Consider the following 14,243-nt stretch of genomic DNA (forward strand, 5'->3'; position numbering starts at 1 on the left):
CTCCATTGTATATATAAACCACATCTTCTTTATCCATTCATCCATCAGTGGACATTTGGGCTCTTTCCAGAGTTTGGCTATTGTTGGTAGTGCTGCTATAAACATTGGGGTGCCTGTGTCCCTTCAAAACAGCACACCTGTATCCCTTGGATAAATACCTAGTAGTGCAATTCCTGGGTCATAAGGTAGTTCTATTTTTAATTTTTTGAGGAACCTCCATACTGTTTTCCAGAGTGGCTGCACCAGTTTGCCTTCCCACCAGCAGTGCAAAAGAGATCCTCTTTCTCCACAACATCTGTTGTTGTCTGAGTTGTTAATGTTAGACATTCTGACAGGTGTGAGGTGGTATCTCATGGTGGTTTTGATTTGTATTTCCCTGCTGATGAGTGATGTGGAGCATTTTTTCATGTGTCTGTTAGCCATCTGGATGTCTTCTTTGGAGAAGTGTCTATTCATGTCTTTTGCCCTTTTCTTCACTGGATTATTTGTTTTTTGGCTGTTGAGTTTGATAAGTTTTTTATAGATTTTGGATGCTAACCCTTTATCTGATATGTCATTTGCAAATATCTTCTCCCATTCCATTGGTTGCCTTTTAGTTTTGCTGATTGTATCCTTTGCTGTGCAGAAGCTTTTTATTTTGATGAGGTCCCAATAGTTCATTTTTGATTCTGTTTCCCTTGCCTCCAGAGACATGTTGAGTAACAAGTTGCTGCGGCAGAGGTGAAAGAGGTTTTTGTCTGCTTTCTCCTCAAGGCTTTTGATGGCTTCCTGTCTTATATTTAGGTCTTTTATCCATTTTGAGTTTATTTTTGTGTATGGCGTAAGAAAATGGTCCAGGTTCATTTTTCTGCGTGTTGCTGTCCAGTTTTCCCAACATCACTTGCTGAAAAGACTGTCTTTATTCCGTTGGATATTCTTTCCTGCTTTGTCAAAGATTAGTTGGCCATATGTTTGTGGGTCCATTTCTGGGCTCTCTATTCTGTTCCATTGATTTGAGTGTCTGTTTTTGTGCCATAATGAATATTTATTTAATTAAAATACTGTTCCTTTACATAGTAAGTGCAGTGTTTTTCTTTTTATAAAAAATTCATCTATCATGTTTCCTTAATATATTTTTCTTGTATATATTCCTTTATTATTATTTTTTTTGCTAATAGATTAGTGGCCTTTGGAGTGGGGGGGCAAGAGTTTAAAAATTTTTTCTCTTGGGGGCGCCTGAGTGTCTCAGTTAAGCATTTGACTCTTGATTTCAGCTCAGGTCAAGATCTCCCAGTCATGGGATCAGGCCCCACATCGGGCTCTGTGCTGTCAGACTGGAACCTGCTTGGGTTTCTCTCTCCCTCTCTCTTTGCCTCTTCCCCACTTGTGTGTGCGTGCACTCTCTCTCTCTCTCTAAGTAAATAAATAAATAAACATTAAACATTTTTTTTCTAAAAAGGTATTTGCCAAATTAAAAAATTTAAACCATAAAAAATGAAATGTTTCTGGTTTTGCATCTTCAGAGCTGGCTATTATTATTTTTGCTTTAAATTCATAATTGGTTTTGACTGAAGAGAAAATGACTTAAGAGAAAGCATTTACCTTTTGCTTTTGGAAATGAAACTTTATTTTATTTATTTATTTAAAATATTTATTTAGTTTTGAGAGAGAGAGAGAGAGAGAGACAGAGTGTGAGCAGTGGAGGGGCAGAGAGAGAGGGAGACAGAGAATCTGAAGCAGGCTCCAGACTCCAAGGTGTTAGCACAGAGCCTGACATGGGGCTCAAACCCATGAACTGTGAGATCATGACCTGAACCAAAGCCAAAATGCTTAACCGACTGAGCCACCCAGGTGCCCCCACACTTATATTTCTTTTGAACATAATATTTTCAGTATTTTATAGAATATAGATGAGAAGCATAAATTACCCACAGGTAATTTTTCTCTTCCTTTGAGGTAACAGCTTGTTTTCTAGTTTAGGTCATGTTCATGGTCATTATTCAAGTCTTTGTCTTTATTTTCTCTGTTGCATTGCGAGAGAAAATTAAAGAGAATTTCCTCTCTAAAGTTTACTATTGAAATCAAGGTGTTAATAATATGCAGAGACTTCGGGAAGTTTTGAGGCTTAAAAATAATAGTTGTAAACTAGATGTATAATTTAGCTTTTTATTTATTTATTTATTTATTTATTTTTCCAATATATGAAATTTATTGTCAAATTGGTTTCCATACAACACCCAGTGCTCATCCCAAAACGTGCCCTCAATACCCATCACCCACCCTCCCCTCCCTCCCACCCCCCATCAACCCTCAGTTTGTTCTCAGGTTTTAAGAGTCTCTTATGCTTTGGCTCTCTCCCACTCTAACCTCTTTTTTTTTTTCACTTCCCCTCCCCCATGGGTTTCTGTTAAGTTTCTCAGGATCCACATAAGAGTGAAAACATATGGTATCTGTCTTTCTCTGTATGGCTTATTTCACTTAGCATCACACTCTCCAGTTCCATCCATGTTGCTACAAAGGGCCATATTTCGTTCTTTCTCATTGCCATGTAGTACTCCATTGTGTATATAAACCACAATTTCTTTATCCATTCATCAGTTGATGGACATTTAGGCTCTTTCCATAATTTGGCTATTGTTGAGAGTGCTGCTATAAACATTGGGGTACAAGTGCCCCTATGCATCAGTACTCCTGTATCCCTTGGGTAAATTCCCAGCAGTGCTATTGCTGGGTCATAGGGTAGGTCCATCTTTAATTTTTTGAGGAACCTCCACACTGTTTTCCAGAGTGGCTGCACCAGTCTGCATTCCCACCAACAGTGCAAGAGGGTTCCCGTTTCTCCACATCCTCTCCAGCATCTATAGTCTCCTGATTTGTTCATTTTGGCCACTCTGACTGGCGTGAGGTGATATCTGAGTGTGGTTTTGATTTGTATTTCCCTGATAAGGAGCGACATTGAGCATCTTTTCATGTGCCTGTTGGCCATCCGGATGTCTTCTTTTTTTTTTTTTTTTTTTTAAGTTTATTTATTTTTGAGACAGAGAGAGACAGAGCATGAACGGGGGAGGGTCAGAGAGAGAGGGAGACACAGAATCGGAAGCAGGCTCCAGGCTCTGAGCCATCAGCCCAGAGCCCGACGCGGGGCTCGAACTCACGGACCGCGAGATCGTGACCTGAGCCGAAGTCGGACGCTTAACCGACTGAGCCACCCAGGCGCCCCCGGATGTCTTCTTTAGAGAAGTGTCTATTCATGTTTTCTGCCCATTTCTTCACTGGGTTATTTGTTTTTCGGGTGTGGAGTTTGGTGAGCTCTTTATAGATTTTGGATACTAGCCCTTTGTCCGATATGTCATTTGCAAATATCTTTTCCCATTCCGTTGGTTGCCTTTTAGTTTTGTTGGTTGTTTCCTTTGCTGTGCAGAAGCTTTTTATCTTCATAAGGTCCCAGTAATTCGTTTTTGCTTTTAATTCCCTTGCCTTTGGGGATGTGTTGAGTAAGAGATTGCTACGGCTGAGGTCAGAGAGGTCTTTTCCTGCTTTCTCCTCTAAGGTTTTGATGGTTTCCTGTCTCACATTCAGGTCCTTTATCCATTTTGAGTTTATTTTTGTGAATGGTGTGAGAAAGTGGTCTAGTTTCAACCTTCTGCATGTTGCTGTCCAGTTCTCCCAGCACCATTTGTTAAAGAGACTGTCTTTTTTCCATTGGATGTTCTTTCCTGCTTTGTCAAAGATGAGTTGGCCATACGTTTGTGGGTCTAGTTCTGGGGTTTCTATTCTATTCCATTGGTCTATGTGTCTGTTTTTGTGCCAATACCATGCTGTCTTGATGATTAAGCTTTGTAGCCGAGGCTAAAGTCTGGGATTGTGATGCCTCCTGCTTTGGTCTTCTTCTTCAAAATTACTTTGGCTATTCGGGGCCTTTTGTGTTTCCATATGAATTTTAGAATTGCTTGTTCTAGTTTTGAGACGAATGCTGGTGCAATTTTGATTGGGATTGCATTGAATGTGTAGATAGCTTTGGGTAGTATTAACGTTTTGACAATATTTATTCTTCCAATCCATGAGCAGGGAATGTCTTTCCATTTCTTTATATCTTCTTCAATTACCTTCATAAGCTTTCTATAGCTTTCAGCATACAGATCTTTTACATCTTTGGTTAGATTTATTCCTAGGTATTTTATGCTTCTTGGTGCAATTGTGAATGGGATCAGTTTCTTTATTTGTCTTTCTGTTGCTTCATTGTTAGTGTATAAGAACGCAACTGATTTCTGTACATTGATTTTGTATCCTGCAACTTTGCTGAATTCATGTATCAGTTCTAGCAGACTTTTGGTGGAGTCTATCGTATTTTTCCATATATAATATCATGTCATCTGCAAAAACTGAAAGCTTGACTTCATCTTTGCCAATTTTGATGCCTTTGATTTAATTTAGCTCTTTAGAACTGGAGGGGTTCTTAGAGATTTTCTAGGTCAAGATGCATGATATATTAATAAACCAGTTGGAAAGTGTTAGCTCCCCTGTTTCAGGAGATATAATACAAATACAGAACATTATTCTGGAAAAGTCCAAACTCGGTATGTTGAGTCTTTTGTTGGTATTTAAGAAATATAAACCCAGAGGACTTAATTGTACTTTTATATTAATGAAATTCCCATTCAGTGTATGGATTTGGAAGATATGATTGGTAAATGAATCATATATTATTTTTATATTTAATGCCATAGAATTAATAGAATTTCAACATAGGACATCTGAAGATTTAACAAAATTAGTTTCATGTTCTGTGTTACACACTATTGAATTTGACTTTGAAAAGTTTTGATTAAAATTGAACTATTAATTTCACAATCTATGAATTTAATAATGATTTAATCAACCACTAAATAAAACTGACTTTCTAATTTAAGTTGCTTAGTGATTATGCTCATTAAAGTCCATCAGAGGCTCAACATATCCAGTTGGGTCTTTTAGTCATTACGGTGAGTTTTTATATTTGCTTCTCTCGAAGCAGGGGAGCTATCATTTTAAAATTGGTATTATTAGGATTTGCTTTGTGCTTTCTACAATGAAATTTTTTAAGTCCATCATTTCTTGAGATTTGTTTTTCTGCCACTCAGTAATATTTAGTTACAGCTCTAGGAGAGACCATATATTGAAAAGGGAATTCTGGTTCTCATGAGGTTTAGTTCAAAGAATATTTTATTCTCTAAAGAACTTGTGATTGAAAATGGTCAAGTGTATGTTTTTTCCCTGTACTTTGGGGGTTTAAGTGATTATATAATATAATGATTGCTAGCATTAGATCGGATTTTGAAAAGTGTTTTGATTGCTATGCTTTGTGGTAAAGTTAATGTTCCCTGATAATATTTTTGCTTCATATGATCTGTTAGGTTTGTTTTAGAATGACATGTCTCTGATTTTGCAGGAGGTGTTAAAAACTAATGGGCCAATAAACATTCTATTCTGACTTTTTTTACTAAAAAATTGTTGATTCCTCCAGAATAGGGGTAGTATTTGTATGTGAACATTGTTTTTGCTTATATAAAAACCATTTTCTGTCTTTCTTAGCGGCCCTTAAAAATTTAATAGTATTAAATAGCACTAACTGAATGTGTATGTTTGTATCTGTGTATTTAAATGTTCATTAAATGGCTGGCTTTCTAAATTTATAATGTGAGCATAAAGCTTTTTTTTTAGTAAGCTTTTTGAAATTAATTCTTTTTCCTTTTATTTTGAAATTTATTCTTACATAAATTACTAAGTTTTGAAAATTCAAATTTCATCTTTGACCTGGGAATAAATAAGATGGTATTGTGTGTGTGTGTGTGTGTGTGTGTGTGAGAGAGAGAGAGAGAGAAAGAGAGAGAGAGAGAGAGAGAGAGATATCTTTATGTCAAGGCCCATATTCAGATTGGAAGGTAGCACCTATGAACAATGAACTAATTATAGATCTGCATAGGGAGAGTGACATTTCATTTCATCTTATGATACAAACAATTGGAAGCATAGAATACTTACATCCATGGAAATAGCATAGGCAAGCAAAGCAAGAGATATTAGTTATTAATATGATCGAGGGAAGGGTGCCTAGGTGGCTCAGTCAATTATGCCTCCAACTTTTGATTTCAGCTCCGGTCATGATCTCACAGTTGTGATATTGAGCCCTGTGTTGGGCTCTGCGCTGAGTTTAGAGCCTGTTTGAGGTTCTCTGTCTCTTTGCCCTACTTCCCTGTTTGCACTTGTGCTTGCTCTCTCTCTCTCTCTCCCGCAAAAAAAAAATTGTGATTGAGGGAAAGCTGCAGATAGTGATGATCATGAAAGCTGACCGATCAAATTCAGTTCAGCTGAGCAAACTCTGCTTCTGTCTAACAAATGCTTTGGGTATGTAATGATTCTTAGGACGAAGATATGATGAAAATGTGAGAGAAAGTATGTGATGTTGATTATAGATTCTGATGTTTCCCTGTTTTAGTTAGAATTCCTTCATAATGGCATAAAATATATTTGAATAAAAAATTTTTAAAAATTAAAGGAAAAAACAGGCACCTGGGTGGCTCAGTCAGTTAAACGTCCAACTCTTGATTTTGGCTCAGGTTATGATTTCATGGTTCATGAGATAGAGCCCGGTGTTGGGATAGAGGCTGCTTGGGATTCTCTCTCTCTTTCTCTCTCTGCCCCTCTCCTGCTCATGTACACACACTCTCTCTCTTTTAAATAAATAAACATGAAAAAAAATTAAAAAAATTTAAAACTTACTTGAGTTAAAAAATATTCAGAGGGGCGCCTGGGTGGTTCAGTCAGTTGAGTGTCCAACTCTTGATTTCAGCTCAGGTCATGATCTCACGGTTTGTGAGTTTAAGCCCCGCACTGGGTTCCGTGCTGACAGTGTGGAGCCTGCTTGGGATTCTCTTTGACCTGGGAATAAATCTCTCTCTCTCTGCTCCTCTCTGCTCACATGCATGCTCTGTCTCTCAAAATAAATGAATAAACATTTTTAAAAAGTTCAGAAATTATAAGGATTATGTATCACTGCTACAAAAGTTCAACCTATGTTTAAAGTGCAAATTTCATTTAAAAATCTTAGTGATTAAATAAAGGTATTTATGTTTTTTTTTTTTTAACTTTATTAACAGTGTCCCTTATTTACTTTTACTGTTATTAATGGCTTGAGTCAACTTTTTCCACTGCAGATCAGGAAGACCCATTTGTCAATTTCTAGTTATGAATATTTGCATATGCTTTTTGTATGTTTCTTCAAGAGATTGCATTAGAAATTTTTATTCATATGCATATCCATTTGAGATATTTATGCATGGTTAGTAAAAAAGTGAAGGATGTGTCTTTGTAGACTAGAGAAAGATAAGATGCTTATGGAAGAAACAAAGAGAATGATGCATTAGATTGAGCCAGCAGCAATTCATTCATTTTAGCAGTGTGTGAGATATAGCATACCAGGGTGGAAATATAACTTAGGTCTTTGTCATCTCATTGTGCTTTCTGGGTAAAGGTATTTTATAGCCAACCTTGACTCCTCTTTAATAATACATTAAGGTCTGCCAGTCACACATTTTTCTGAATTTTCTTTGAATATTTTTATATTTTTAGTTCCCTGTCTACACTGGTTGTAGATTCATTGTGACATCTAAAGTAGTCGTTGGTTCATCGTGAGTAATCAATAAATGTTCATCTAAACATCATCTGGTTACCCGACACAGCTTAAGAGATTTTTATTGTGAGGGTAACAAACTCTTTATGTGGATTATGTCCAAGGAAAAAAGAAGTGAGTCCTTTTATCCTACAGTTTTCCTTTTAAACTGCTGTGGATGTTTAGAATTACAGAATTATAGAATTTGTTAAGTCAATAATGTGACATTTAACCTTAACTTACTCTTTATGTCACATGATAAAACATGTTAATCAAAAATTAGAAACTTAGTATTTTATTCTTGCTTGGCACTTTGTTTTCAACCCAACAGTTTACTTAGCAGATAAATTCTGTTTTCATTCTAGAATTTTTTTGCCCACCAAAAAGCTATTAAGGGACCTAACAACTTTGGGAAAAAATATTTAAATATAAGTACAATCCACATTTCAGAAAAGCTCAAACACTTTTGATATATGAATAAAGAATGAAAGCTTCAAAATTATAAAACCAAAACAATTTATTGGGAAGGAAAATTGTCACCTGTAAAACAATGACAGTTTTTCTGGTCAGTAGTTGGTTCATAAACCTAGTTATTAAATGTAAGTTAGATTTGTATTAAGAGACTATTAGCCAGGTATCTTTGTAGAAAATTATAATCTACTAATTATGAATGTAATAGCAACTTTTTGGCATATTTAATTCCTTTTAAGCCTCGTCATTGGTCAAGCCTCTTCTTTATTCTTGGAAACATTTTATACTAGTCAGTGTCTCCTGGCTAATTTGCCATTAAATTTGGTTTTGAACTGTAATGGTGTTGAAATTTTAGCTTGTCTTTTAGTCAGGATTGAGCCCTATAGTTGGGAGAGAAGAATTATTGTTGAACTAGGATTTTAATTGAACCCTTTATATTAAACTGACTCCAAGTGTGCAATTTGTCTGACTTTTTACATTTATATTTCTGTTAAGTTTTATTCCTTGATATTGGTGAGGACTTAGCCTCAGTCAGCATACATTTTGGAGACAGATTGATCTGGGTTTCAGTTTCAGTCCTGTCTTGTAATAGTTGTGTGACCTTTAGTGATATTATTCTTCTGAATCTGTTTGCTCATTGGTAAAATGGTGCTAATAATCTCAACTGTGCAGGATTTCTTTTCTTTTTTTTGAAAGAGCATGTGCTTGTGCACATGTGCACGGGAGGTGTGTGTGAGGAGGGAGAGGAAGAGAGAGAGAGGCAGAGAGAGAAACAGAGGATATTAAGCAGGCTCCACGCCCAGCTGGAGCCTGACTCAGGGCTAGATCTCATGACTGTGAGATCATGACCTGAGCCGAAATCAAGAGTTGGATGCTTAACTGACTGAGCCACCCAGGCACCCCTCAAGTGTACAGGATTTTTAATGAAAAAAGATACTATTACATGTACTATTAAAGATAGTACATGTATTGAAATAGCAGAGGGGCATTTTTGTGTGTGTATCTGCATATAACTTGTGAATATGATGGTGGAGTTCTTCTGGAAATATAATTATATGATAATATCCCAGGAAAATATTGATTCAGAAGATCTTTAGGATATTAAAATATATTACAGGGAAGAACTTCTGGAATGATAGTGTAAAGAGCTTGGAAAACTCTCTACTTAGCAGAACAACAATTTAACTGATGAAAAATTAAAAAAAAATCATATAAAGCTTTAGAAATTGTCCTGAGGGCAAAGGAGAAACTATCATTTAAGAAAATATACTAATCAAATTAAAAACCTTGGTCCTTTAAAGAACAGCATCAGAAAAATAAAAAGACGACTCATAAAAAGAGAAAATATTTGCAGATCATATATCTGGTAAAGTAATTTTATCCAGAATATATAAAGACCTCTTACAATTCAATAATAAAAAAATCCATTTGAAAAATGGACAAAAGATCTGAACAGAGACTTTTCCAAAGAAAACCTATAAGTGGCCAATAAACACGTGAAAAGATGCGCAGTCATCAGAAAAATGCAAATCAAAACCATAATGAGCTGTACTCAAAAAAATTAAAAACCATAATGACAAGTTATTTCACACATACTTAGATGGCTATAATAAAATAAAAGCAAATAATAACAGGTTATTAGTGAGGATGTGAAAAAATTGGGAATTCTCATACACTACTGTTGGGAAGGTATAATGATACCCCCCACTTTGTAAAACAGTTTGGAAGTTTTTCAAAATGTAAAAATTGTAGTTACCATGTGACCTTGCAATGGTACTCTTAGGTATATAGCCAATAGAAATGAAAATATGCACTCACATGTTCATAGCAGCATTTTATATGACAGCCATAAAGCTGAAACAACCCAAATGTCCATCAACTGCTGAGCGGATGAACAAAAGTTGTTACATCCATAGAATGGAATATAATTCAGGCATAAAGAAAAAGCGAGGTACCGATCATCAAATGAAGTTCATATGGATGAGCCTTGAAAACATTAAGCTTAGTGAAAGAAGCCACACATAAAAAGCCACATAGTGTGTGATTCCATTTATATGAAATGCCCAGAGAAGGCAAATCTGTAGAGATAAGAAGTAGATTAGGGATGCCTAGGGCTGAAGGGACTAAGGGAAGATAGTAACTGCTGATGGGTATGGGGTTTCTTGCTGGTGTGAAGAAAGTGTTCTAAAATTGATTGTGGTGTTGGTTGTATAACTCAATGAATCTACTAAAAACCGTTGAATTGTATACTTTAAGTGATTTCTTTTTATGGTATGTAAACTATATCTCAAACTATTAAAAAGAAGAAAATCAACGAAATTTCAGTAAGAACAATGAGAACCTGGGGGCATTTGAGTGATGGTTGGTTCCATAACCCCTTTTCCATCGTGCTCCCTGTTACAGAAGCTGTACCCTGGGTGGTTGGGCCCTTCCTCTCTCCTTGGCCTTTAGGCTGGGGCTATGCTTTCTTCCTGGGAGAGGCAGATTGCTGGAATGTCTCATCCCTCAGAGCCCTGTGTTGCAGCAATTTTATTCCGGGCAGGGATGAGTGAGAGGACCAGATCACTCTTCCTCCACCCAGACCTCATTTGTAATGCTGACGCTCTATCCCAGTCTTGGCAGGTCAACAAAATTGGGGCAATTGCTCCTGCCCCAGAAGACCAGACGTTGCAATGCCCCAATGGCCATTTACAGAGCAGGATTGTTGTCCTGGAAAAAGTGGGTCTCCACACCCAAATCCAATCAGAGGCACAAGGGTTCTGCCCAGGAGGAAAGGCAGGCTGGCTTTCAGGGAAAAGAGTTCTGTACCTCTGCTTGAGGAGACTTATCTCATGTGGAGTAGAGAGTGGAAAATTCCATGGTTAAGGACATGGTTGACAACAATATAAATCTGGGTGAAGAGAGATTGAGGAACCTGGTACCTCTATGATACAATAAAATGACACAGCAGCCAGAAGTTTAAAATAGAGAACTAGAGAAAGAGACAGCCGAGAGGACCCCTCATGGGGTGACAGCTGAGTCGGCAGTTGGGAAGGCCGTGTACGTGTGGTAGGTGGCATCCACTCAAGAGCAATCTGAGCAGGATGTGAGGCAGACCGGAAGCATGCCCCAAGCTACACACAGACACATCAACGCAGAGTGGAAGCCTTACTGGTGTAAGGGGGCTTAAACACAACCAAAGACCGACTGAACATTAAGACCCAGAGGTGATTGCTAGGAAGCCAGGCTTCAATATAATATCACAGTCATTCCTGACAAGTCTGTCAGACTGTGTGCATGCCCGAGGACAAGCCCTCCCAGGCATTGACATAAAATGAGGTGTGGTTGAAAGGAGTTTGCTGTGAATAACAAAAGACATCCATTTTACCTTTCTGACCCTGAAGTTATTTCAGGAATTGGGAACAAAACTGAATAATATAATAAAAGATGGACTTAGGACTGTTCCGAAAGGAAATTACCAGGGTTTTAGGAGCTATGTGCCTGGAACCATGGATAAAGACCAGAATTATATTTCTTACTATAAATCACAATATCACAGTATGCCAAATCAGTGTTTTAAAGATAAATTATCCCAGAGTTTTCAGGTAACGGGACATACATAAGAGGAAATAATGTAACTAAATCCCTGCCATATTGCTTATATCAAACAAATTTTAGATTGATCAAAGAGCCATAAAAAAAGAAAGTGAAAAAGCACTGGAAGAAAAAGGGAATTAATTATTTTATAATCTTGGAGTAAAGAAGGTCTGACATAAAATTTAGAAGTCCCAAAGCAAATTATTGATAAATTTGATCACTTAAAAAATACGATTTTGTTTCTACGAACATGATTACAAGGTGAGTGACAAATTGGCAATAACGATCTGCAATATGTATGACAAAGGGATCGTTTTTGTAATTTAGAAAAGACTAAGGGGCGCCTGGGTGGCTCAATCGGTTGGGCGTCTGACATTGGGCTCAGGTCATGATCTCACAGTTCATGGATTCGAGCAGAGCGCCGCATGGGGCTCTGTGCTGACAGCTTAGAGCCTGGAGCCTGTTTCAGATTCTGTGTCTCCCTCTCTCTGCCCCTCCTCTGCTCATACTCTGTCTCTCTCTTCCTTCAAAAATAAATAAAAACATTAAGAAAAAAAAAGAAAAGACTATTATAAATCACTATGGTCAATATGGACAATGTAATGTAAAAACGGGCACATGATGTGGAAAGGCGTTCACAGGAAAAGACGTACAGGTGGCTAGTAAACATGAAAAGATCCTTAATGTTTAAGTTAAAGAAATGCACATTAAAATAAGTTGATAATTCCTATCATTGGGAAGATATTGAGAAATAGGCACTTATACTGGACATGGTATTATACAAGGTAGGACTCTTTAGAGAGCAATTTGGTAACAATTGTCTGAAAATAGATGTTCATACCCTTTTACCCATCAAATCTATTTCTAGCAGTTTATGGAACAGGTATACTTGCATGTTTATGCAAAGATATATGAGTACACATACAAGGATGTATATTGTACTATTATCAGTAATAGCCCAAAATGCAAATAACCTGTAGATTTTAGCAATAGGAGACTAGTTAAGTTAATTAATGGTACATCTAAACAATAGAGTACTACGAAACTAAAAAAATGTGATGTGGAAAGATGTCAAAGACATAATATGAATGGAAAAGTAAGTTATATAGCAGCATGTATACTATGATCCTATTTGAATTAAAAATTATAGACATGTAATATGTATTTTATATAAAAATGGTTTTTTAACTATTACTTTTGATATTCAGTATTGTCTAGGTGGTGGCAATACACTGGTGAGGACAAAACCCCTCCCATATCTCCTTTCACGGGGCTTAAATAGTATGAAATAGAGGCTAATAAAAGACCTATTCAAATAAATACAGAATCATAATTGTGATAATTGCTGAGGAGAATCTTATAGAGGGAATTGATGTAGTCAGGGGGGTGAAGAGAAGGATAACTTTTCTGAAAAAGTGATAATTGAACTGACATCTAAAGGAAGTATTATTAGTTTTACGTATTTTAAGGATATAATTTTGCCATGTATGATCTGTTCTCCCATTTCTTCTGTATATGTAGGCACTCTTGCACTAGTGTTTCCACCTCATCAGCTTCTACAGATGCTTAAGTTTCTCATTTATTAAAAAAAACAAAACTCTTCTCCGGCTTCGTTCTTCCTTCCAACTACTTCCCTTTATTTCTCCTTCCCTTCTTACCGGGAAAGAGGTATCTAAACTTCCTGTTTCCGCTGACTTAGCTCTCAGTCAGGAAAAAACCCAAAATTCAGGCTTATTGCTTCTTCAACCTATTCCAGTCTGAATTATAACAGATTTCATCAAGGTCACCAGTGACCTCTATGCCGATTGAACACTATTTGGTCTCCATTTTGTTTGAATGTTCTGTGACATTAGACATAACTGACATCTCTGTCTTGGAAATGTTCTCGGTTTTCATGACACTATACTTTTCTGTTTTTCTTTCTCTTTTTTCAATCGTCTTTGCTGGTTTTTTTCTTTTCTAACTATTAACTTCTGTAGTTCCTTAAGGCCTTGTCCTAGGTTCTCTTCCTGTCTAATGCTCTCTAGGTAAGCCCCAAGGAATATCTGTATGTGATTTCCAAACCTATTCCTGACTTCTCTTCTGAGCATTATACCATTATGTCCAGCTGCCTCCCATATCTTTCTATTTTATTTGTTCTTTGTTAATTCAAATATATTTATTTAAAGCCTGCTATTTGTCAGGTGTTGTGCTGGTACTAGGAATGTCTTAAAAGCTATTTGCAATGAAATGTGATCGAAACCAAATTCATTTGTACTCGCTGCCAAAAACAAGCAAGTAAATAAACAAAAACAGTCCAAATAAGACCTTCTCTACCTTCATTGTTCTCACTGTACTACTGAAATCTGCCAGATCTTCGAGCCTGAAACTTGAGATCACTCTTGACTCCTCCTTCTATCTGACCATTTACCCAAGGTCATCAATCCAGTCCAGTCCAATCCAATCCAATCCAATCCAATCCAATCCAATCCAATCCAGTCACATCTAATCCAGTTTAATCTGATGAAGTCTAACCCAGTGCGGTGTCCCAAGGCCTGGTCATTCCATCTCCTAAGTATGTTGCCCCCCA

At 36.8% G+C, this 14,243-nt stretch overlaps 1 protein-coding gene across 9 annotated transcripts in view; it reads left to right on the top strand.

Annotated features, from left to right (window-relative positions):
* Positions 1 to 14,243, top strand: part of CCDC171 (coiled-coil domain containing 171) — a 302,377-nt gene that overhangs the window by 83,337 nt on the left and 204,797 nt on the right. The window lies entirely within an intron of this gene.

This window comes from Panthera pardus, unplaced genomic scaffold (genome assembly GCF_024362965.1).
Source record: "Panthera pardus isolate Hobbes unplaced genomic scaffold, ASM2436296v1 HiC_scaffold_20, whole genome shotgun sequence".
In the NCBI taxonomy this organism is placed as follows: Eukaryota; Metazoa; Chordata; class Mammalia; order Carnivora; family Felidae; genus Panthera; species Panthera pardus.